This window comes from Nannospalax galili, unplaced genomic scaffold, assembly GCF_000622305.1.
Source record: "Nannospalax galili isolate Female #2095 unplaced genomic scaffold, S.galili_v1.0 scaffold116, whole genome shotgun sequence".
Taxonomy (NCBI): Eukaryota; Metazoa; Chordata; class Mammalia; order Rodentia; family Spalacidae; genus Nannospalax; species Nannospalax galili.
In genome coordinates, this window is record NW_008340206.1 from 1619488 (window position 1) to 1646260 (window position 26773).

Below are 26773 nucleotides of genomic sequence, written 5' to 3' on the forward strand. Positions count from 1 at the left end.
TAAGTTTTTCTACAAGGCTCCAGCATTTGAGTGGATGATGAAGCTTTGTGAATGTCTATTATGTGAGTACTGAGCATCTGTGGGTGTCAGTACTTAGTCTTGGTGTAGTTAGGAGAGTCATGGGCTAAAAAATGCTCTGAAATAGGCAAATTGCATGCAGGAAACATTGTATCACCATACACACCACACAAAATAACTTCATAGTAGAATAATGGATAAATGTAATTTCAAATCATTGTAAGATTTGAAAGAAATATATATTGGCTTTCAGTGGTGGTCAGACTGAGAAAAAGTTTCTAAATGTTGCTCAAACAGAAAGAACTCATAAGGAAAGAATAAATGAATGGTGACTTAAAAATTCTCTATGTCAGTGAAATGTCCTGAACATTATTATAATAAAAATAGACAATTTGGTAACATCAGTAACAGTTATAGCAAATGTGTGATTTCATCTGTATATAAAGAATACACAGACATTATTTATAAAATCACAGGAGTAAAAAGGAAAGATATATGTAAATGCCCCATTTGTCTTAAAACTTTATTAGTAAATATTTGAAAAATATTTAGCATAAAAATAAGTGAGATAAATGTACAACTGTCCAAAACATTTAAAATAGCGAATGTAAATATTATGATGGAATGAAAAATGATATATTATGTTTTAAAATGAAAATATGTGTAAGCTGAAAACCATCATAAGCTTTGACACCCATTTCTTCTGTGTCTATATTTCACTTCAGGCAGTCTATCCCAAGAGGACGATTTGAAATACGAATAATTTTAGAACTCAACAAATCTTATTTTGGACCAGACTTTCATTCAATTTTTTAAATTAGTTTTTTCTTAGAAAAATCACACATGTAGCGTGCACCCTGATTGCTCTAACGCCTCATCCTCCTTTTTAAATCTGTGAACCCTCACCCCTCCCCACAAATCTCTCTCCCACATTATCATGTATTCATTTTGTTTAGTGATTTGTTATTAATGAGGACTGTGTTGGGCCATGGGTTTGGAGCTACCTATTAGAGCCTGATGTGCTCAGCATTGGGTATACAGCTACAGACAGTGATTCCAGGCAGCTGAAGAGCACTGGCTGTTCTTGCAGAGGACCAGGGTTTGGTTCTGAGCACCCTGTAACTCCAGGTCTAGGAGACCTGACACCTTTTTTTGACATCCATGGGCACTATATGACATGGGTACATTTATATCCATACAGGCAATACACTCATACATAAAATAAAAATAATAAACGAAATACTTTTTAAAAAGACAGTGATTCTCCTGTTCCCTCAAAGAGTGGGAAATATACAGTTTGTTAATTAGCTAGTGTTGTAAGAGTGAGGATAGAATTATTCAACATATTACCATCATTGCAGTAATAGATTTAATGATGATCTACCCTAAAATATACTCAAAGAATGCACCAGAATTGAAGCCACCTCTTAAAAAGTATATTAATGAAATATGGAATAGTCACTCAAAGAGAAAAGTACTCTCATAAATTTTATTGACTAACATGTATGGTTGTTCTCCTGTTAATATTTATGCATTGTTTTGTTTAATGTCAAAATTATTCTTTCAAACAGAATTTAGCTCTATTTTGTATTCCTTTGAAAGAAACTCCAAGACAATAGACAGTGACGATGTCACTCCACACTTCACTGGAAACTCAGATATAAAATTTATTTCATATTCAGAATTTCATAATGGTTGTCTTTCAGATTTCAGTTTCAATTTTTCCTTTTAAACTCTTGACTTTTTGTTCATAATCTTTAGTTTTCAAACACCCTCTCATTCCTTTTCATGCACAGAATCATTGAGTGTTGGCCTAAGTTTGCTCAGGCAACAAATCTACCCATCTCTTTATAGCATGTCTCTCTGGCTCTATATCTCACTCACTGCCTCTATATCATCCTCTTTCTGTATACATTCCATTTCTCCAACATATAAACACACACAAATAATATTTTATAGATATACATATGGTGATGCATAGGAAGTCACATATATCACAGTATTAAATAAAGGATATATTTTTCCATTTCATCATAGATAAATTAATTGAAATTTTAACCTAAAATTCATTTATTGTGTGTGACAAATATAGAATCATTTTTATTTTATTTTTTTTAAAAAAATATTTTATTCATTTATTTTTATGCATATGCATGTTTTGCCTGCATGTAGGTAAGTGCCCCCATGTTGTGCAATGCCTGCGGAGGTCAGAAGAGACTGTTGGATCCCCTGGAACCGGAGTTATGGACAGTTGTTAAGCTGCCAAGTGGGTGCTGGGAATCAAACCTGGGTCTTCTGCAAGAACAGTCAGCGTTCTGAACCGCTGAGCCATCTCTCCAGCCCCCTAGAATCCTTTTTAGAAAATAATTTATAATTTTGCTTGGGTTGGTACTTAGGATACAGCAGTTAACCCAATTTAAATTATTTAATACAAATTTTCTGCCATTGAAAAAGAAAATAGCATACACACACACACACACACACACTAAAAACCCTTTATATGACAATAATATTTCACCTCTCTGAGATATACAAAGAGTGTAAATTTCAAATTGTCTTTCAAATTGTCTTGTATAATATTTGCATCATATTCCAGCAGAGATGGTGCTGGTACTCTGCTGTTCCCATGTTTTCTAGTCTAGGGAGTAAGGACTGAGGTGATTAAAACTCTCCGAGGAGACAGGATGAATGAAAAGACAATGGATAAAGCACAGAAGAAAATGGGGTCTAAACAAAACACCTAGCAAATGCTAAAACACTGAGCATAGATTAGGGACTCAGCACTTCCTAGCATTGACTGTAGGACACATAAAACTGAATGGATCTGGAATTGGGGATTCAGTGGACTTTAACTTTTGAAGGAAAAGGAAATACAGGGCAGGTAATCCCCAAAATATTCCAATGTCTGGGAAATACTGCAGATCCCAGATAAATGAAAGACAATCGCAATATATACAAACTTCTTTTCCCCCAACCACTAAACATGTCACTCATTAGAAAAAAAGAAGCTCATTATGTTGAAGAAAGAGAATGACCTTGAACTGGAAGCCATGCCTGGGAGGAGAAGGATTTATACTCATTGCATGCCAAGTAAATGCAAAAAGTTATGGCAGGTGAGAATTAAAACAGCACAGCCATGACACATATCCCCCTTTTAAACAAATAAAAACTGTAAATGAAACTTCAGTATAAACCTTTAAACAAATCCCAAACAGTTGGAATTATATCTACCTACATCCTTCTATTGAGAAAGAAAGATATGTTTATACATTTTATAAATCTTTACTCAAAAGAATAAAAAATGAAGATATGAGCCAGAGTCTGCAGAGATGGCTCAGCAGTTGAGAGCACTGACTGGTCTTTCAGGATACCTGAGTTTGATTCTCAGCACCCACAGGGTGGCTAACAACTGTCTGTACCTCCAGTTACAGGGAAATCTGATGCTCTCTTCTGACCTCCGAGGGCATTGCATGGCATGGGTACATTTATATTCATGCAGGCAATAGACACATAAAATAAAAATAATAAATAAAATGTGAATAAGAGATATGAACTAGAAACTAAAATTAGGGTTAACAATAAAATGATTTGATAAAACTTAGATGAAAGGAATTAAGGACTAAGGAATTAGTGAAAAATAAATTACAGAGCATCCAAAGGGGCAACAATTCAAATAATTTCATCACGACTCACTTTTCTTTAAGTAAAGATAGAATATTTAGCCAAACTACTACATGATAAAGAGCATGGTTATGAGATAGAGATGGTAGAGTGAATGTTCTGAGGAAAGGAGGCTGACCTGGCAGAAAAGCCAAGATCGAACATAAACACAGCTGAAAGCTTGGAATAATAAGAGTCAAACCAATGCTATTTAAAGAGTGAAAAGCAAGAAATTTCCATATATAAGACTAAATCTCATTTTATAGATTAACAGGCTTATGGTATTTCCAGGGGACTTGAGTGAGAATAATTCATACTAAACACACTTTTTTTTTCATAAAAATGGTATTGCATGCATTAAAGCATGTGGTATATGCACCCAGGCATGAGAGACCAGAGTGGAGCTAGTGTAGCAACAACTGATAAAAAGCACAGAGTGAAGGCAGCTGATTAAATTGTGTCTGATTTCATCCATGTGAACAACTCCATACCTCCAAACAGACCACTTTTAGCATAAAGTTTATTCTCTTTTCCACAAATTATGACTGAGGTCACTTATGTGACTCTCCATCTTCTGTTCTCTCTTTTCTCCTTTTCGACTCCTTAGAGTTTATCATGTGCATTTTCTCTATGGTTTATATTTGAAGCCATGGGTGGTATTATGTTTATAATAATTTAATCCTTGCTCTATGGATGTGAGTACCCCTGTTCTGTATCTGCTTTGCATTAAATTCTTTTTACTGTAGTTAAGTTGTCACACAATATTCATGTTCATCTCAGTAATTATAACCAAACCATTCATGCTTAGTCTGTAGGTCAACTCAGAGAGGCATTGTATGTTTGTGATGTAATTACCTACACAGGAAACATACATGAGGACCCAAACTTCAAGTAGAAAGCTGAATTAGATTTGCATCTCATCTAATACGAGTTTGAGGCTAGCTTGAACTCATGAAACCCTGAATAAAATGAATAAATAAACAATGAACAAACAAATACCTCATTTCTTGTCTCCCCCTGTTCTAGATTGTGTGACTGTCTGCTCCATGTTTACACTCTGCTCTGTGGTAAAAATGGTTGAGGCTTTTTGTTGCCAAATATCAAGCTGATAATTTTTTTAATCTAAATACACTTTATTTTTTAAATTATTTATTTAATAACCATATAATTAGAAGAAGCATTTCATTACAACAGCATTGACATATTCAATAACAATTTCCAGAGCTAAGATGCATCTCTTTCAAAACTCTTTTAGTTTCACAGTTTAATTAATACAGTTTTATAATACTGAACTCAGTATAAGCCCTATAAGACATAAGATTGAATGAGATTTTAAACTTTAAAAACGATCTCTATTTCATTATTAAAATACAGTTTCATACAGAAAAAATTTTAATTTTTAATACAATTTTTAATACAATTGACACTAAGATGCACATGCATTTCTAATCTCTATATATCTGATTATTACTAGTCACAGTCAGTTACTTTCTGAGCTCCTTGGCATCTGAGCATGGATGCCAAGTCATCAGGTAGATTTCAGTGGTAATGTTTTTCACATCTACTAATTATTAAGGAGCAAATTTTTATGCTTTGAAGAATTATTTTTTTTCTTTTTATTTATTTATTTATGCACCTACTTCCCAGGTAGCACCCTCCCATAGCCTCCCTCCCACGACTAGAGCCCTTATACTCTGATATACCAGCTACTGTCTGCTGTGTTGTCCCAGCCGTTCCCCACTACTTGCCCTTCTGGTGAATCTAGTCAGCCTATCCAGAGGTCTTTGCTTTAGGAGGGTCAGCTGTTCCTCATCTAGTGTTAATCAGTTGTCTATACTCCTTTGGATAAGATTGGGGTCTGCTGTTCATTTTCCCAGTTCTATGCTGAGTTACTATCCGTGAATCCCTTTGGCTACCCTGGCCAACAACTCAAAAGAAAGTATTGGCTGTCTGGCATTGTTGCTTGCTATGTAGCCTTTAGCTATACATATGGATTCTTATGATATTATGTTGGCCCATTTAATCTTTGGTTATACTTTCCTTTTGGGTGTTTAAGGCCATACAGTTGGTCCAGATAAATTGATTTCTTTTTACTCTTAAGGTCATTTGAGGATCTGTTCCTCAGGGGTCACATGGGTTTGAGAGGAGCCCCTGGCTCCTTTCTTTTACCAGTTCTACCTATGTGAAGATAAGTCAAAGGTCCTGCTTGATCATGGTTGGCTTCAGTTGGAAGCATGGAAGAAATGATTCCTCTGTGTTGACCTCTGATAGGTAAAAATTTGCGGGAGAATGAGCGAATGGAGGATGAGGCACTGGGACACAGATAAAACTCTCAGTGCGACAGAGCTTTATTTCACACGGGACACATTACCCTTGGGGAGGGGAAAATGTGAGCCCACAGGTTATGAGCTGGGGCTTATATACCAGGGCTTCAGGGTGCAGAAAGAGGGGAGTTTTTTGGGAAAAATCAAGCCGGGGGAAGCAGGAAAAGCAGGGCTTGTAAACCTGGCTCCATTCCATCTGCCAGCCAGGATCTGGGTCAGGAAGTGTTTACTTTTTGTCCTCTTAAGATAAGGGAAAAGCTACTGTGCTAAACAGCTCCTAAAATTTCTGGTTAACAGGCAGGATCTGCTTATCTTGTCTTTGGAGAACAGAGGAAAAGCAGGCTGCCTCTTAGAAGAATCTGCTTCCTTTGACTTCAAAGGCCAAGGTGCTTATCAGCTCAGTTCCCTTTTTCAGGCTTGAAAAATCCAAAGTCCATGGGTCCCTGTTGGGGAGTCAGGGAGCTACTGCTGTTTGAAACCCTAACACCCTCCTCTTTATAGTTTGGACACTGGTTCAAGTCCATCTGGTGGGGTCTCCTTGGCATCCTTGATCAAGAGGACAGGTGAACCACCACCATTATAGGACATTTTGAGAGGTGTTCATAGTCCCCTGGAACTAGCCAACCTAGGAGGGCAAGGAGCAAAAAGTGTCCTTTATGTCCCTCTGACTGAATTATTATAGACCTCAAAGTATGTCTGTTAAACACCCAAGACTGTTAGTTCTACCAGTCTGGTATTTTTAATTACTGTGTGTCATATAGATATATCTTGGGCAAAGACCAGTTGTTCTCAGATAAACCTTACCTAGACATATATTTCTTGATCTGCTATGTATAATTTATCAGTAGGTTGTAGGAGTAATATGGTTCTCTCTGGTTTTCAAAACTAGCTAGGCGTTGTTTATCTCTCACATTGTCTAACCCCTCCATCATGGTTTTCCATCTTAAGGTGCCCCCATTTCCCCCTTTCTCCCTTACTAATACCCTTTATGGGGCGCACGGGGATCTCGGGGCACCAGCTGCTAGCGTGGCACCGGTCCCCTGCCCGCACCCTGGAGCAGCGGGTCTGGTCGCCCACCGCGTCGCTGTCTGCCGCTGGGGTGCTGAGGTGGCGGCGGGTCCCGCAGCGTGTCTGCGTTGCTGGATCTCTGGCGGGTCCCTGCTTCTCCTCCGCTTCTCTGTGGGTCTCTGCTGCCGGGGCTTGCCCGGCCGGGTTCCGCCCTAATTTCACCCGTGCACTTCCTCAAGATGCGAAATCCACCGGCCGTTGGATCACGCGGGAAGGAGCGGGGCGGCTAAAGCTAGGTGTCCGTGAGTTGGCTTACGAAGAGACAGCTCTCTCCGGGAAGGCTGGATCATAGGCAGTAAGACACAGGACTCAGCTCAGTCTCAGTGGTACAGCCTTTATTCAGTGACTCTGCTCGGCTCCAAGTCTTGGTGATCAGCTTCAGATCCAGCTTCAATTATTGAGGGAAAACCAGGAAACTTTATACAGTGGGAGCAGTGGAAAAAGCCTTAGCTGATAGGCACTCCTGGGATGCTTCATTTACATGGGGAAGTGGGCTCCTGCCATGCTGCCAGACTGCCTGAAAATCACACAGGAAAGGCTGGTAGTAACAAAGCCGGAGGCTATGTTTATGGTAGGGCATCTGTGGCGGGCACTTCAAAAGTCGAGTCAGGAAGATGCCAGAAAAGCACTCTGTTGAAAGGAGTCCCTGCATTTGAAGCCGAGCCCATGGGCTATCTGGACATGAAGGGACTTCTACTTTACACAACAGGGGTCCCCAACAACCCTTCTCCTATGGTCCTACCAATTTAACTGAAGCTCACAATGAAGGCTTTTTTCCTGACATGTTCTTTTCCATATAAATGCTTCCTAATTGAAGCTTCCATAAAGGATGTATTAAGAGGACTGACAGGGCTTGAACTAGGAGACAGGCCTGTGACGTTGAGAGATAGAAGAAAGAGCAAGGTCAGCATCTATCACAGGAGACAGGTGACTTTAGACTGTGTGGTTTTTCTTCCTATGTAAACATAACTTACAGAAACTAATGTCTTTTTCCAAAATATTTTATTACTTTTTTGTGTATGAATGTATTGACTGCATGTGTATATGTGCACCCTTGTCATGTAATGCCCACAGAGGTCAGAGCAGGCATCAGATTCTCTGGAACTGGAGTCACAGGTGGTTGCTAGTCACCATGTGGGTGCTGGGAATTGAACTTGGGTCCTCTGTAAGAGCAGTCAGTGCTCTTAACTGCTGTGCCATCTCTGCAGCCTTAGAAACTATTGTAATGTTTTTAAATGAATATTTGTCCTTGAAGTTTTGCATATTTCATACAATAAATATGAATCATATTTAGACCCTGTTCCCCATCTATGCCATCGTATAGTCCACTCACCAGATTTCATGCATTGTGTCATATATCTTAACATCGATCTGGTCAAGTTTTTGTACTCAGATGGTCCTCAGTGTAAGTTCATCCACTGGAGTCTAGTCAGCCTATCTAGACTGTCTCCCATTTAAAAAAAAAAAAAAGATACTTTAATCCAGCTGGGAAGGATTCTGCTACCTCAAGTGACTTTGAGGCTATTGTGAGCCAAATCTTAGGTGTTAGAAAAGAATTCACAGGTATAAAGAGTGAGAACTCATTGGAAAATAGACCCATTCCAATGTGCAGAGGCTGAACATGGCAATAGTCTCTCAATCTATAGATATTATTGCCAAAGGCATCCGAAAATAAATATATTGTGTGTTCAGGCTGCAACAAAGGTAGGTTAGCAAGATTCAATTTTAGAGACTTAAACTCTCTTAAGCTTAAACTGAATCCAGAGTCAGCTAAATTTTAGTTCCTATAAACTGTGATAAACCTGCAATTCTTTTTGTTTTAAAATAGATGAAACTTTCTTCTCTATCCTTTAGTTCCAATTTTCTTTAGCAGTTCTCCTTAGATACAATGCAATTTCTCTGAGGTTAAATTTAACACACACACACACACACACACACACACACACACACCCTTTTTATCCAAAATTGGATTGCAGTTACTCTGTTTTCAGTATACCTAAGAGTAGGGAAATAATGACAGTGTGATATTGACCAACACAATTATTCACTTATTTGACACATAAGATGTTCTGTACACTCATGTTAAATCACTCTATATATAATAGTTAAAATAGCAAAAAAAAAAAAAAAAAAAAAAAAAAAAAGTAACAGTGCTGGGGCACTCAATCAAGTACGTGGTTTTATTTTAGTATTTCCTCAAATGCTTCTTCAGTAGAGCATAATAAAAGAATCGCCCAATTTCCAATTTGGATGAATGCTCCAAAGGGACTACTCCCTAAATACATGCTTTCTTCTTTTTCCCTAAACATAGTAACGGTAATTGTGTAATGTGTTAGGTATGCTGAGGATATATTCAGATTTTAGAAGGAAATGAGATGAGTCCTAGAGCCCTACCTCCATCAGCCAGCCTCACCTCTTAAAAGGTCCAACATCCTCCCAGGATGCCACCACCAGCTGGAGAACAAGCTCTTGAAGCATAAGATTGTGGGACACATTTCAGACTTAAACCCAAACGTTTAAACTTTATATGAGAGATGGAGAGGGAAATTAGATACTTCTGTGAATATACCTTCTTAGCCAGGAAGCCCATTACGATATATTACGGTTGTAAAACAGTCTCACTATGATATTTAACTACTGAATTATTCAATGAATTTTTCATAAATTTGAGGATCATCATTTTTCAATAAAAGAGAAACTGCTTACATTTACATGATTTGTAGTTGGTAATAGATGTTACTTTCCTGATGATGGTCTTAAGTTCCTGAGCCAAAACTGGACAATCACATGGCTATTTAAATATCCCAAGAAGTATTACAAATTGAAAAATGTCACATAGCATTTTAATACATGCCAGCTATGGATAATGTACATATTAGTATAACTTTCATTAAGATTTGTTTGTTTATTTGAAATTAATGTTATTTCTTACATTTCCTGAAAGGGCTGAATTCCCTTATCTTTAGCTGTTAAATATCGTAACCAGAAATTCCACTGATGTGTTTTCCATAATATCCCAAGACTCTTGGCTACTCAGGTTAGGAGTCTAACCCTACTTGTGTGGAAAAGAGTCAGGGAGCAAAGTGTAGTTGTCCAATGCCAGGCAATGAGGAAGAGGACTCAATCACACTCTGCATGACCAGATGAGGAGGTAAATGCTCCTTGGTTAGGCATTTCTGATAAATTTCAAAATAGGCAGATATGAAGGTGGTTGTTTTACATGCAACCTTTGCTTTGCACGTCTTTTGACTTTTCTAGATAAAGAATGCAATTACAGTACAATGAAACCTGCATTCATTAAAAAGAAGAGCACAAAAGCAGTTGTATTGTATTATGTTTTTAGGCACGTCCTAAATAATGCATTGATATCCCTAGAGGTCTGTTTTCTACAAAGCATGTGATTAAAAGGGCAGATTGAAGCTTTGCAGGGGAGCCAATTTGCCAGCTGGCCCCATTGTGTTTGACTGGTGTTTCTCCATGAGTGCTGACTGACCTCTGCTAAGGAACACAGATAGTATCTGAGTACCTGAGGCAATTGTAACTCCTGAGTGAAAACACAATCTCTCAGATTTGTAATGGAATATCAAGAGATGTCAAGGTGAGTCATATCACGTAAATGTCATCTGCTCTGACGGCATCCAGGACACCTGCCCATGAAGCTTCCTTCCATTTCCTCCTTTATAATAAATCAACTCTACAATGCCTGACGGGGGTGGGGTCGGGGGGCTGTCATTCTTAAAGTGCCCTGATAACAAACAACACTGTACTTCTCAAATCTGTATCATTTATTCTGGCCAACAGCAGATATTAAGTTACAATGAGGCTTGATAAAGGCAAAATGCATTTAATATGTTTTCACAAAAAATTATTGTCAATGAAAATAATTTCAGGCTCATCGTTTTTAAGTTAAAAATACTTTCAAATTATTGTTTTCCTCTGAATTTCTTATTCCAACAGACAGTAGAAGCTCAGTCCTTAGAAGAAAATGTTCTAATATATTTTCAAGTGATCATTTCTCTCTTTTCTGCATTTATCCCTAAATATAATTTTTTTTAGTTCTGTTGTTGTTTTCTTTAATTCTTCTGGCATCTTTTTTATCTCCTGGTGTTCTGATTGCAGCATCATGTTTTCGGCAGGGAGATAACTGTCCTCAGGACTCCTGGTGTCTTTTTATCCCTGTCTTCTGTCTCTCTGTTCACCCAGGATTAGGTTGTTATTGCCAGTTTTAGCCTTTTGTTCTACAGTTTGGCTTCCTGATGTTTCCCCTGACTGCTGACCACACCCATTTGGTTTTCCTTTCCAGTGTCTGCTTTTACATTGGCCCCTTGCATGTTAAGTTCTTTATCTACATATCACAGTGCCCCTTCCTCTTTGCTTTTGTTCATTATTTCTTTTGCATCTAAGTTTCTCTTTTCAGCAAACAACAAATGCCTCCCCTCCCTTGCCAGCTCTGTCTTCTTTACATTGTATAATGTTTCCATGTGATCCCTTTTCCTATCATTTTTATTACTTGATAAATGATTCCTGGGTTTTCTATGTGCATGGATCACAGAGACTTAAAGCTAAACTGTCATCAATTTGGTCTTCTGACAGGTCTCTACTTAAAACAGAAGTGCATAAATTCTCAGTCCTTATTGTTGCAGTAAGTAACAAGATAAGAATAAGACCATGGTTTTCTAGAAACTCCAGAGAATGTTCATATGAGTTGACAAAGATCAAGAAAGGAATTATTAGGGTAAACAAAATATTATGTTTATGATTGCCATAGGAATAAAAAATGGGGAACTGAGACATCTACCATCTATCTATTATCAATCTATCATCTATCTATCATCTATCTATCATCATCTATCTATCATCTACCTATCTTTATCATCATCATCATCATCTATCATCTATCTATGAAATTCATCCAGTTACATGGCATAAGCATACACAAAACAGCAAAATAAGCCAAGCAAAACTATCATGGACAATGTGTTATATTAGTTAACATTTGAGGCAGGAATATTAAGGTGTGCAAAGAGAACACTAACTAAAGGAACCATCATGGAAAAAAATACTCAGAGACACTATCAGATTGTATTGAGCCAGAGGGATAAGAGCAGGAAGAAAAGGCAGGGAATGTGGCAAAAGGCTTCTTACCAGGCAGGGAGGTGTGAGTATGATCAGTAAGAATGGACCAGTTTGAATCAGGAGCTTGCTGTAATTCCACATCCATTTTTAGCCAATGCACTGTTGGTTCACTGGCGGACAGATTTGAGGAATGTAAGAATGAACTTAGGTCAATGATGATGCATATTTTACCAGAATTGGATCAAGATGTTAAACAAATAAAGAAGAGAAAGGACAGCTTCAGTAGGTTTTAAATGTTCAGGGTTTTGTTTTGTTTTGTTTGCAATTATGTAGTCTAGGTCTAATATGAGAGTGAAAATGGATGGAACACCTTTAGGTATAAGTAGAATGTCCCCCAAATAAGAAATATTTCAAAGGATCCTGGGGCCAGCATCTTTGCTGGGTTATTCCTCAGCACCCAGTTACCTTGACTCCCCCAGCCTCATTCACCCTCCCAGCTTCCCCACCCCATCTCTCCTCCTAGGTTTAGCCCTGGTCCGTTTCTTTTCTTGGCACCCCAGACACCTTGACTGACCTCTTGGCCCAGAATCCCCACTGCTTCCTGATCCTTTGAATTCCAGACCAACCCAATTCCTTCCTGTAGTCCCCAGGAGCCCTGGAGACTTCTTCCCATCCCCACCTCCTCTTGCATCCCTGGGTGGCACAGCCACTGGCTTCCTGGGGCCAGCATCTTTCCTGGGCCCTTCTCCCAAGCCAGCCCAACCCCCAAATTCCTGAGGCCAGCATCTTTCCTGGAGGGGTCCAGACCTTAGGAGAAAGCCTGAGAGCATCTGATCCTCATCTGACTTGGGCCTCTGTGGGAACTCCTGAGCAGAAGATGAAAGCAATTTGGCCACTCCAATATAAAATCAAAAGAGAGAACCTGAAGCCTAGACCAACCAACTTTTCATGCCCAAAAAGTAAACCGCAAAAGCACACAAAGTTTACAAAAAGAATCAGACCTAAACTCAACAAAGTAAAGCTTGAGTCTCACACAAGAATCAGAAACTACAAAAGAAATCCACATGTCAATGTCACAGAGAAAAAAATAATAAAATGAAAAGTCAAAATAATATATCCCCACCAAGTACCAACAGTCCTCTAGAGGAGTACAATGAGAACACCTAGAGATAACACAGGACATGGAACTCAAAAAGAACAATTATAAACATGATAAAAGAATTCAGTGAATTTAAAGGACACACAAAGAAATTGAGATTTGAAAGAAGATAGGGATAAACTTCTGAATGAATTCAGAAAAGAGTTAGAAATATTGAAGAATACTCAGGCTGAAATGAAGAAGGAAGTGAAACACTCAGTAAGCCAACTAGAAATGACAGGAGAAAGCCTCACAAATAGGATGAATGAAATGGAAAACAGAGTATCAAGACTGGAACATAAAGTAGATGAATTAGACCACTCAAGCAGAGACTATGAAAAATTTAAGAAAACACAAGAAAGAAATATGCACGAATTGTGTGACACCATAAAAAGACCAAACTTACAAATCATAGGCATACAGGAAGGAGAAGAATCTCAAGATAATGGTATGGAACAGATCTTCAACAGGACTGTAAAAGAAAATTTCCCAAAATGAAAGAAAGACATGCCCATACAAATACAAGAAGCATATAGATCACCAAATAAGACCTGAAAAGAAACTTTCCATGGCACATCATAGTAAAAACACTAAATGTACAGAACAAAGAAACTGAAAATACTGAAAGCTGCAAAAGAAAAACAAGTCACAAATAAAGGGAAACCCATCAGGATTACAGCTGACTTTTCAGTGCAAACTATGAAAGCCAGAAGAGCCTCGACCGAAGAATTCCCAGTTCTAAATGACCACAGATGCCAACCCAGATTACTTTACCCAGCCAAAGTGTCTATTATAGTCAAAGGAGAAAGAAAAATCTTCAATGACATAAATAGGCTGAAAGAATTCATGTCCACAAAACCAGCCCTCCAGAGAGTTCTTGAAGCAATACAAAGAGCTGAAGAAAGGAACGACTATACTCAAGGGTTTATGGAAAGAAACTTAACAAATGTATGACTATGGAAATGCACAGCTACACCAAGAATGTCAGCAGAATGAAAATGACAGGAATCAATTCACTTCTTACACATTTCTCATTAATAATTTTAAATATCAGTGGTCTGAACTCCCTAGTCAAAAGACACAGATTAGTTGAATAGATTAAGAAACAAAACTCATCTTTAAAAAAAATTTAATTTTTATTTTAGGTGTATGCATGTATTGCCTGCATGTAGGTAAGTGTACCCCTGTCATGTAATGCCTGTGGAGGTCAGAAGAGACTGTCGGATCCTCTGGGACTGGAGTTATGGACTGTTGTTAACTGCCACGTGGGTGATGGGATTCAAACTCAGATCTTCTGCAAGAACAACCTGTGTTCTTAACTGCTGAGCCAGATTTCCAGCCCACCAAAACCCATCTTTTTGTTGTCTGCAAGAAACTCATCTCACTTTCAAGGACAGACACTATCTTAAGGTAAAAGTATGGAAAAAATTATACCAAGAGAATGGTACTGAAAAAAAAAAGCAGGCTTTGCAATTCTAATATCTGACAAAATAGACTTTAAATTAAAATTAATCAGAAAACATAAGGAGGGCCACTTCATTCTGATCAAAGGAACAATTGATCAGGAAGATATATTCACCGAACTCTGGGGTACCCAACTTGATAAAACAGTACTACAGGACAGTAAGACCCAGATTAATCCCAACTCATTAATAGTAGAGGACTTCAGTACCCCATTGTCTCCATTAAATAGCTCAACAGGACAGAGAATTAACAGAGAGACATCTGAATTAAACAATGCCATACATCAAATGGACCTAACAGACATCTACCAAATATTCCACCCAAGCACCAAAGCTTTCTATTACTTTCTGTTAAGTGCCCCATGGAATTTTCTCCAAAATCAACTATATGCTGGGGCACAAAATAAACATCAACAAATACAAAAAGACTGAAATAATTCCATGCATTCTATCAGACGACAATGCAATAAAACTTAAAATCAACACTGGAAGAAGCCCCAGTAACCACATGAACACATGGAGATTGAACAACACACTCCTGAATGATGAATGGATCAAAGGATAAATTAAGAATGAAATAAAAGTATTCCTGGAACTAAATGGAAAGGACAATACAACACAACAAAACTCTGGGACACGTGAAAAGCAGTCCTTACAGGGAAGTTTACAGCTCTAAGTGCCTACATTAAAAATTCAGAAAGAACATAAATAAATGACTTAACATTGCAACTCAAGACACTTGAAAAACAACAAGAAATGAAACCCAAACACAGCAGACAAGAAGAAATAACAAAAATCACAGATGAAAGGGGAAACATCACAACAGACACCATAAAGATCCAGAACATTATAAGGGAATACTTTAAAAACCTATATGCTACTAAATTGAAAACCTAAAAGAAATGGACAGGTGTTTAAAAGCATGGCAACCACCAAAACTAAACCAAGAAGAGATCAACAGCTTAAACAGACCCATAACACATAAGGAAATTGAAACAGTAATCCAAAACCTCCCGACTAAAAAAAGCCCAGGACCAGATGATTTACAGCAGAATTCTACCACACATTTAAAGATCTACATTCAATACTACTTAATTTATTCAAAAAGATAGAAATGGAGGGAGACCTTCCTAATTCTTTCTATGAAGCAGCCTTACTCCAATACCAAAGCCAGGTAAAGATACAACCAAAAAAGAAAACTATAGACCCATATCCTTTATGAACATATATGCAAAAATTCTCAACAAAATTCTTGCAAACCATACATAGACACATATCAAAAAGGTCATCCATGATGATCAAGTCAGCTTTATTCCAGAGATTCAGGGATGGTTCAGTATACATAAGTCAATAAACATCATAAATCATATAAGTGGACTCAAAGACAAGAACCACATGGCCATCTCAAAAGATACAGAGAAGACCTTTGACAAAATTCAACATGCATTTATGTTCAAAGTCCTAGAGGGAAGTGGACTGGAGGGAGCATACTTCAACATAATTAAGGCCATGTACAATAAACCACTGCCAACATCATTCTAAATGGAGAAAAACTGGAAGTCCCATTGAAATCAGGAGCAGAAAACTCTGTCTACTATCTCCACTCCTTTTTAAGATAGTGCTTGAAACTCTTGAAAGAACAGTAAGACAAGAGAAGGAAATTAAAGAGTATTAATTTGAAGAGATCAAATTATCCCTTTTTGCAGATGATATGATATCTAAGAAATGCCAAAAATTATACCAGAAAATGTCAAAAAATGATTAACACTTTCAGTAAAGTGGAAGGTTACAAAATAAATCTACAAAAGTCTGTAGCCTTTCTATATACCAATAACAAGCAATCAGAGAAAGAGTCCATTGAAACAATCCCTTTCACAATAGCTGCAAAAAATAAAATAAAATATCTTGGAATAAAGCTGACCAAAGACATTAAAGATCTCTACAATGAAAAATTTAAATCTTTAAAGAAAGAGATTGAGGAAGACATCAGAAGATGGAGGGACCTCCCATGCTCATGGATTGGAAGAATTAATATTGTGAAAATGACCATCCTACCAAAATCCATTTATAGATTCAATGCAATTCCAATCAAAATCCCCATGACGTTCTTCACAGAATTGGAAAAAAACATCCTATGATTTATATGGAAGCACAAAAGACCTCAGATAGCCAAAGCAACCCTGAGCACTAAGCGCAATGTCGGGAGGAATTACTATACCAGATTTTAGTCTGTATTACAGACCCATAGTCATAAAAACAACATGGTACTGGCACAAAAATAGACCTGTAGATCAATGGAACAAAATTGAAGACCCATGAAATTACATGCAATTTCAACCACCTGATGTATGACAAAGGAGTAAAGAACAGTCACTGGAGGAAAGACAGCATGTTCAGCAAATGGTTCTGGTAAAAGTGGATCTCCATCTGTAGAAGAATAAAACTAAAACCCTATCTTTCACCCTGCACAAAGGTCAGCTCCAAGTGTATCAAAGACCTCATTGTGAAGCCTGAAACTCTGAATCTGTTAGAAGAAAACTTTGGCAATAACCTACAAGATATGGGTGTGGGAAAGGATTTTCTAAACTGGACATCAATTGCTCAGGAAACAAGGTCAAGAATCAGCAAATAGGACCTGATTAAACTAAAAAGCTTCTGTGCATCAAAAGAACCAGCCAATGAAGTGAAGAGAAAATCCACAGAATGTGATAAAGTCTGCACCAGCCACACATCTGACAGAGGTTAACATCCAGAATATATAATGAACTCATAAAACAAAGAATCAAGAAAGGAAGTAACCTAATTAAAAGATGGGCTCAGGAGCTGAACAGAGAGTTTGCAAAAGAAGAAATACAGATGACCAAGGAGCATCTTAAAAGGTGTTCAACATCATTAGTAATTAGGGAAAGGCAAACTAAAACCACTTTAAGATTTCATCTTACCCCAGTCAGACTGGATAAGATCAAGAGAACAAATGACTCCAAATGTTGGAGAGGATGTGGGGAAAGGGGAACACTCAACTGCTGGTGGGGCTGCAAAATTGATCAATTCCTATGGAAAGCAGTTGGGAGAACTGTTAAAAAACTACAAGTGAACCTACCATTTGACCCAGTTATACCACTCCTTGGCATATACCCAATGAACACATTCTATTGCAGAGAAACTTATGCATCCATGTTTGTTGCTGCTCTTTTCACAATAGCTAAGAGATGGAAGCAACCTAACTGTCTTTCAACTGATGAGTGGACAATGAAAATGTGGTTCATTTATACAATGGAGTTTTACTCAGCAGTAGAGAAAGATGAAATCATGAAATTTGCAGGTAAATGGATGGAACTAGAAACTGTTATACTAAGTGAGTTAACACAACCTAACACAGATTCAGGGGACAAACAAACAAACAAACAAACAAAACGATGTTTGTTCTCCCTCTTATGTGGATCCTACCACCAAATCCTGATAAGTGAGTATGTATCCAGACATAACTACAGGAACCAGGATAATGGAAAGGAACCAGGGAGGTAAAGGAAAAGAAAGAACCTGAAAGAGAAGAACAGCAGGAAACAGGTATTAATAAGGGAGATATGGATAAAAATGGGGTTATTTTAAGGGGAGGGGAAGGAACCTTGGATAAAGGGAAAGAAGGAGCTCAAGAGAGATGGGACCATAGGAGAAGGGCATTATTATGGGAGAAATGGGAAAAATGGGGGCATTTTAAATGGGGAAAACATGGTGGAAGGGTTAGACAATGTGAGAGATAAATGATGCCTAACTAGTTTAAAAAAAACAGAGGGAAACATATTAATCAAACAACCTACTGATAAATTATACATATGACTAGCTCAACGGATATATTATATGTCTATGCACGGTTTATGTGAGCACATGTTGTCTTTGCCCAAGCTTTAGCTACATAGCAAAGTACCAGACTTGTGTAACTAACCTTTTCGGATATTTAACAGCCATACTTTGAGGCCTATACTGATTTGGTCAGAGGGAAATAAAGGACAGTTTTTGCTCCTTACCCTCCTAGGTCGATTAAGTTCCAGGGGACTATGAGCATCTTTCAAAATGTCCTGTAACTGTGGTGAGTCACCTGTCCTCTTGATCATGGAGGCCACGGAGACCCCAGGAAATGGACTTGAACCAGTGTCCAGTTTACAAAGAGGAGGGTCAAACAGAGGAAGCATTTCCTCCATGCTTCCAAGTGAAGGGGGCCATGGTCAAGTAAGAACTTTGACTTATCTTCACATAGATGGAACTGGTAAAAGAAGGAGCCAGGGGCCCCACCCAAGCCCATGTGACCCCTGAGGAAGAGATCCTCAAATGACCTAAATAGTGAAAATAAATTGGTTTATCTGGGTCAACTGTATGATCTTAAACACTCCAAAGAAAGTATAACCAAAGATTAAAGGGATCAATATAATTCTTTAAGAGTCCATGTTTATAGCTAAAGGCTACATAACTAGAAACAATGCGAGGAGATTCCTTGCTTTGAGTTATTGGCCAGGGTGGCCCAAGAGACTCACAGACAGTAACCCAGCATAGAACTGGGAAAATGAACAATAGACTCAAATCTTATCTAAAGGAATATTGGTAACTGATTGCTGCTAGATGAGGAAGAGCTGATCTTCCCAAAACAAGGATCTCTAGATAGGCTGACAAGGAATTCTAGATAGTTTTACTAGATTCAGTGGATGGACAAGCACTGGGGAACAGCTGGGGGTGCTGACAACACAGTGGACAGTAACAGGGATGATATAGTATATGGGCTCCAGTGAGGGGGGAGGGAGGCTACGGGAGGGTGCCATTTGGGAAGTGGGTATATAGATGAATAAGATTGTTTGGGATGTTCTGTATGAAATACACACACAAAATCAACAAATAGAAAACATTGAGTTATATTTGAGGAAGAAGCATAAAAATTTGCTTCATGTTAATTAATAGGGGTGAAAAACATCACCATTGAAATCTACCTGATGACTTTATAGCCATGCTCAGGTGCCAAGGATCTCAGAAATTATCCAGCTATGTCTAGCAATAATCAGAGACATAGAGATTAGAGATGCATGTGCAAACATGTAGGTGTTAATAGCATTAAAATGAGTTTTTCTGTATGAAACAGTATATTTTAAAAATGAAATGGAGATCTTTTTTAAAGGTTAATACATTATTCAATTTTATGTCTTATAGGGTTTATACTGAGTTCAGTATTGTATAACTGTATTAATTCAACTGTGACCCTAAATATTTAGAGCCAGTTTTGAAAGAGATGCATCTTTGCTCTGGAAATTGTTATTGAATATATTAATTCTGTAATGAAATGCTTCTTCTAACCATGTGGTTATTAACTTAAACAATTTAAAAAAGGAAGTATTTCATATACTCATCATATTTTGCATATTATTTTTATATAGGTGTTACTTATGCTGACTTAAGCATATTATGGACCTACAGGATTAGTCAAATGATATCTTCAAATCTGTTGCAAATTTGCCTTCTATTTCTATGCAATTGCAATCTATGCCCATTGCATTTTCTAAGCAATGTTCAGAACATCTAGGCAAGGAAACACAGGTGTGGAGAAGCCCTGTGGTTCTGGGTGACCTGGATTCTATCCTATACCTTGTCCTATCCATTTATTTTACTTTAATATTCCTTGAGTTCTAGCTCTTCTAAGAAAGATAAATATCTGTTTAAAAATCTAAGTGAAAAGATTTAGTATTAAAGAAAGAATTCTATATTGTCCTAGTCCAGTGAACACTAGAAAGCAACTTTCCAGTAGCAGTTAACAATGCAAGAGGCATTGATAATAAAGACCACTCTATACTGTTCATTTTCCTTTGAAGTTGGTGAGGAAGTGATTTAGGAGGCAGTGCATTCCACCACGGAATAACTTCTTTTGATATATTGAACCCATTTTTCTTTCTTTTTCTATTGATGTGATAAAATGTTCTGACAAAAGCAATCTAAGGGAGAAATGGTTTACTTTGGTTTACATTTCTAGAGAGATCCAGTCCATTATGGTGGGAAAGCCAGGACAGGAGGCAGGGAGCCACTGCAGCAGTAGCAGGAAGCAGGCTCATCACATTATGTCCTGGGAAGTGAACAGGAAGTGGGGCTGCGCAACAAAGCTTCAAGACTCACCCCCAGTGACACACTTCCTCCAGAGAGGTTCTACCTCCAGAACATTCCACAACTTTCCCAAACAGTGCCACCATTAGGGGACTGTTCACACACTTGAGCCTGTGGGGACAATTCACATTCATAAAACAACAGTATCTTGCTATCAGAATATATCATGTATTTTGCCTGTCTCCAGGTGGCGTGCATCAGGGGTACTTGGAATGAATCTTGCCCATAGTGTTCGTCCTTATTGCTGTCAAAACTGTGTTTCATCTTGAACTGTAGGTTAAAGAAGAGGATTAATGATATGAATTATGCATTAAGGTCAGCAGTAGGCAAAATGGAAAAAGGGAGAATGAATTGAATTGTGATTCATGTGGGGAATTTGGCAATGATCTGCTCTTATAAACTCATGCAGGAGACTTGATAAACTATAGTTGGCAGCTTCAAATCTTGGAATAAAAGTGAGAGTTTAGTCAGAATTAATCTGTGTCTTGTTTTCAGTAGTCAGTGTTTCTTGTTTTCAACAAGTGTTTCTCAAGTCTTCTGACCCAGAAAGGGATAATACTCCAGAGAATGAGTTTTCTATTAGTAATAATCTGTAATGTTTGAGAATATTTCTGTTATTGAAATCTAACAGGGATTTAGGGTACCATTCTCAAATTATAGTTAGAAACACCTGCATAGATTTTTAAACATTCATAAATTTTGCTCATGCAATGCAGTTACTGATTCCGAGTATCAGGATACAATAGTTTTATTTTTAGATTTCATATTTGTCTCTGTTGTGAGCTGCTTGTAAAATCCCAGCTCATGAATCATGACTAATAGTATTCATCATCATATGAAGAAGATATGCAGCTCTGCCTAGTATGATTTGATCGTTTGTACATGTGTTTATGTTGCATATATTCATGTGCTTTGAGGCCTATAAAACTTCTCTGAATATTTTCCTCTAGAAGATTATGGGTAGGTCAAGGGTAAGGAAATATTTTTTCCTTTTATAAATACATTTATGTGTAGATTTGGGGGTGGAGAGCACACCTGCAAAGGTGAATGATCTACAAGAGTTTCTTTTCTGAACTCGGGTCACCAGGCTTAGCATCAAGAGGGACCTTTACCCACTGAACTATCTTGATTGCTAGAAGTATTTATTATTTTGCTCCAAAGTGTATCCTACTCACTGTGTCCTCAAAAATGAAATTGCATTGAACCTCTGTTATTGTGGTTCTGTATCTCAAGTGCTGGCATTATACACATACACCAGCATGTCCAGGTTTTCTATGGCATTGGGAATTGAACCCATGGCCTCATGCATGGTAGGAAAGCACTTTAACAATGGGCTACATTCCCAACCCAGCACGTATCCTTTTATAGCATTCTAATTTAGTTTCCATTAAAATCCCAAGTTACAAATGTAGGGTGGGATGAGGTGATATTAAACCTTTTGAGCACACACATAAAAATGAGCATATTGATGTCTATATTAATATCTAGCTCTCTATTACATATAGTGGATGTAGATAAAACAAAAGGGTACAGAAAAGATATTTTACAGAATTCTTTGTTTTTCCAAGATGTACAATTTCATATCTCTTTAGAAAATCATTTTCCGTTTTGGAAGCTGGCTTCCACACCCAATCTTCCCCATCCTTTTTCTCTGTCTCATTGTAAATCCTCCATATATTTGTCCATGGAGTTTGCCCTATAAACTGCCCTCTGCTACACCATGGGAATGTGAGGCCACTGACGTATGGTAGATACTCTAAAATGGCAGTAAAATATAATCAGATAGGTAATAAGGATAATGTTCTTATCCCCAAATACTTATGATCTTATTGTAAAGCAATCAACAATTCTAATCAGAATCTAGCAATTCTGTTATGAAGGGGAAGATGTTGGTCTTACTCTTTCCTCTTGTTACCTTGTTTGGAATATGATCCATTCTTCCCAATATTTTATAAATTTTAATTATTCACTTCTGTTGTCGTCCTATAATCTTTGTTTAGTCTTTGTTTTATTTATACTTTTTAAAGGCTTTAAGGGCATCTGCCCCCCAGTGAGGATAAGTGTGAGGAGAATGGGCAGAGCTTAGACTCCGTGCTTCAGTCAGGCCATTAAATGTCCACGTTAATTGATGGTTTCCACAAACAGATTTTTTTCCTGAGGAGAAACAGAAGTCTTCCTAGAGAAAACAGAGTCTATAGCAGAGCAGCACATGGCCTCCATCTCCTGCAGGCCCCTGTCATTGTGTATCCCCCTTTTCCAATTTCTTCAGATATGAACTCACTTCTGATTTCACCACCTAATTAACTCCCCTGTTCATTATGAAATATATAATTTGTGTTGAAAAGCTATGTAAGATTCGAAGGGAAAAACTGAGAGATGAACAGATCAAGGCAGAGAAAACAGCAGAATTTATTGTGCACTAACAGAGATTCAGACCTAAGCACGCATGCCCAACGCACTGCACACTTATCCCACAGGGAACATAAGTTTCACTCTAAGATCTTTAAGGCTTGATTTTTTTAAGTTGCTTAAATTTTTCACTTTATTTCCTTCCTTCCTTCCTTCCTTCTTTCCTTCCTTCCTTCCTTCCTTCCTTCCTTCCTTCCTTCTTTCCTTCCTTCCTTCCATGTGTGGTGGTCAGACCCTCTGGTATCAGTTTTATCCTTCTACCATCTGAGGCTTCAATAAGAGAACTCAGGAATTCTGGTAAATGTCTTAGCAGCTGAGTCATTTCACCAGCCTTAAGCGAGTGATATTTATATGGTAAAATTGTTCTAAAAATATTCTTACATATAGCTGTAGCGATGGCTCAGTGGCTAAGAACACTGACTGATCTTACAGAGAACCTGGGTTAAAATTCCAGCAGCCACAAGGTGGCTAAGAACCCTCTGTAACTCCAGTTCCAGTGGATCCTATGCCCCCATATGGCCTCTGTGGGCACTGTAAAACAACGTGTGTGCACATAAAAATAAAATAAATGAATAAGTAAATAAATAAAATGTAAAATGCCTGTTCAAGGTAAACAATAATTTCTTGATTTGAGGATATAAAATTCAGTTGTGTTCTTGGCTGTGGGGATTTTATGTATGGATGGCATATTTTCCTTTCATAAGCATTTCTTGGCTAAAATCAATATCTTCTCATTCAAGTGAGGAATGCCTAGGCCACAGGAAGTTTAAAATAAGGACCTATTAAAAGGGTTCTCTGGAATCCTCACAGTACTTAAATATGAGTTTAGCAAATGGTTAAAACTATTTTCATTTTGAGAATATGCAGATGAAAATCAAGGTATAGAAGACACTGCTGCTAGTCTCTTAAATAAACACAGCATTTACTTATGGTTGAGCACTGGGAGACTGCTTTTGATGCTGAGGTTGCTGAAAATTATGAAGAAATGAGCTGGATGCTGTACTGGGAATATTCTAGACTTCATATATGCAGCAATGAATGGCTCCTTTTGTTTTTGATTATCAGTGTTTTCTGGAAGAGTGAACCCGAGATTGATGATAATGGAATTGAAAGGAAGTGAGGCAAGAAGCTCACAGTGTAGTCCGTCTCTATGTATGGAACTCAGATATTTTCATTAAATACTTCATATGACTAGTTTAGCACTTTCTCGACTTGTAAATATCATTTGCTATTCACCAAAATTACAAAGTACGACTGACAGAAGCAGAGAGCCTTCCCATTACCCTCACACATCTGATTCCATCATCTTCTAAGGAAGATAAAAATTGATAATAATTTCTAAATAACTACTGAAGTTAAGATTCAGTTCTAAATGCTTAGGTTATAGGAGTCAGTTTTTGAAGCCATGTACTTCTGTTATTCTACAAGTGAAGGTATTGAAATACAAAGAAAATACATTCATAACACAAAGACTCCAGGCACAGAATAGACGGGAGAATCGAATCCAAACTTTCGACTTGAGTTTGCCTTATCAAATCACAGGAAAGGAGGTGGAAGCAAAATGTTCGTGTAATTCCATGATTTCCAATGTATGACTCCATAACACATGTAAAAGTCTAGAAAAAATAGTAAATTGGGAATAAGTTTCCAGGAAATCTAGCCTTCAGGTTATAATCACTCACATTCAGAATCCAAAATTCTTTTCAAACCTACATATTAGTTACGTGGCTCCATACAGCAACATGTATGTTGGACGGTATTACAGACTAAGTTTTTGAATTAAGTCCTTCCCTGGGAAACTTTCAGTTCAGTAAAGTGCTGACACGCTGAAACAATAGAATGTATGCTACCTTACACACACGAACATACACACACATGAAAACATAGATCTGCACGTTGAAGCATAGATAGCTTTGTTTGTAGTCCTGCTGTACATGTGACAAGGCCTAACATTGAGCAACACTGCAGACAGGCGTGGTTTAAAACCCATGTTAAAAAACAAAACAAAACACTGTATTATAACCAGAAAGATGAGGTAAACATGTCAAGTCCAGGTAGTAGAATGCGGCAAAAGTTGCTGAAATGCTGTGGACAATGCCAGGGAGAGGGGGTGTTGACTTTATTCTTCCAAACATTGTGATCTTAGATGGGGTTCATGACTTTGCTGATCCCATTTGTTCTGTAACTTGGGATGGAAGACACCCAGCACACAAAGCAATTGTAAAACAATTCCTTACAATTAACATCTTAATCTCTAACACTAATATGACAATTATTACATGGTCGTATTTCATGAAATAAATCACTTCATGTGATGGTTGTTATTCATCAAATATTTGAGCCCAGGCTTTAGGGTCCATGAGAAAAAGTCCCTAAAAATGAGAAAATATCTTGGGTTTTCTCACAAAATGTTGTCTAGTGCCTGGAAAATGTCAAGTGTATAATATGCATTTATTACATTAGTTTATACGTGGGTAAATAAATTGCAAAAATACTGAACAGGAAGTTAATTTTTTTAGGTCTTTCATTTCTGTTTTAATGATTCTGTTGCCTCTGCAGAAAATTCCTTGCTTTTATTTAAATCTGTCAATTTTGGCCCCACTCTCAAAATTAAGAGTGAGTAGCAGTGATTCTCACTTTACTTTTATTCTTATTTAAAACATTTATAGTTCATATTTACCATAGTTGGGGGCTAGAGGGTTAGCTCAGCATTTATGAGTAGATAATAATCTTTCATAGCCCCTGAGTGTTTCCTAGGAGCCATGCTGGTCATCTTATAACCACCTCTAACTCCAGATTCAGGGGATCCAACATATCTTTTGTATTCCTCAGGCCCTGTAGATACACACACACACACACACACACACACACACACACACACAATTAAAGTAAAATAAATCTTGATAAATAAAATTTGTCACGTTTCATCTGAAAATGTCTATACAATTCATAAAATAATTCAACCAAAGTATATATTTCAAACACAAAGAGTGTTTAATGCTTAGTACACTTCTTTTTTGTTTTGTTTTGGGGTATACTCTCTAAGATCTTGTCCAAGCTGGCATGAACACTTTCCCACCCAAGTCAGCCTCCTCCACATGGCTGGAATTAAAAAAAAGTCATTTTAATTCTGTCTTGAATGCTTTTTAACACATCTGGTTAAAAATAGAAATTTCTAGAAAGAAATACTGACAGTATTGAAGGCCATATTAACAATGATCTTCCCACTCTCTTATCGTTCTCCAAAGCTAACTTCTAAGACAGCACCACCTGGGGCTGGTTTTACATGGAGCTGTTCCCCCAGTATTTTCTCAGTTACCTCAGGTTCATTAGCTCCTTGTGGACTTATAATCTGTCAACTGACATCGTTGCCTTTTGTTTCCCTACAAGTGTTTATTAGTGTTTTTCAGTTCTTTCAATCGACACCACAATAATTTAAAAAATTCTCTATTATTCTAATAATTTTATTAACCAGTCTTTAG

General features: G+C 37.6%; 1 protein-coding gene across 1 annotated transcript in view; it reads left to right on the forward strand.

Moving 5' to 3' along the window:
• Ctnna3 (catenin alpha 3) overlaps positions 1-26773 on the forward strand; it is a 1668564-nt gene that overhangs the window by 1560482 nt on the left and 81309 nt on the right. The gene's annotated exons all lie outside the window — the stretch shown is intronic.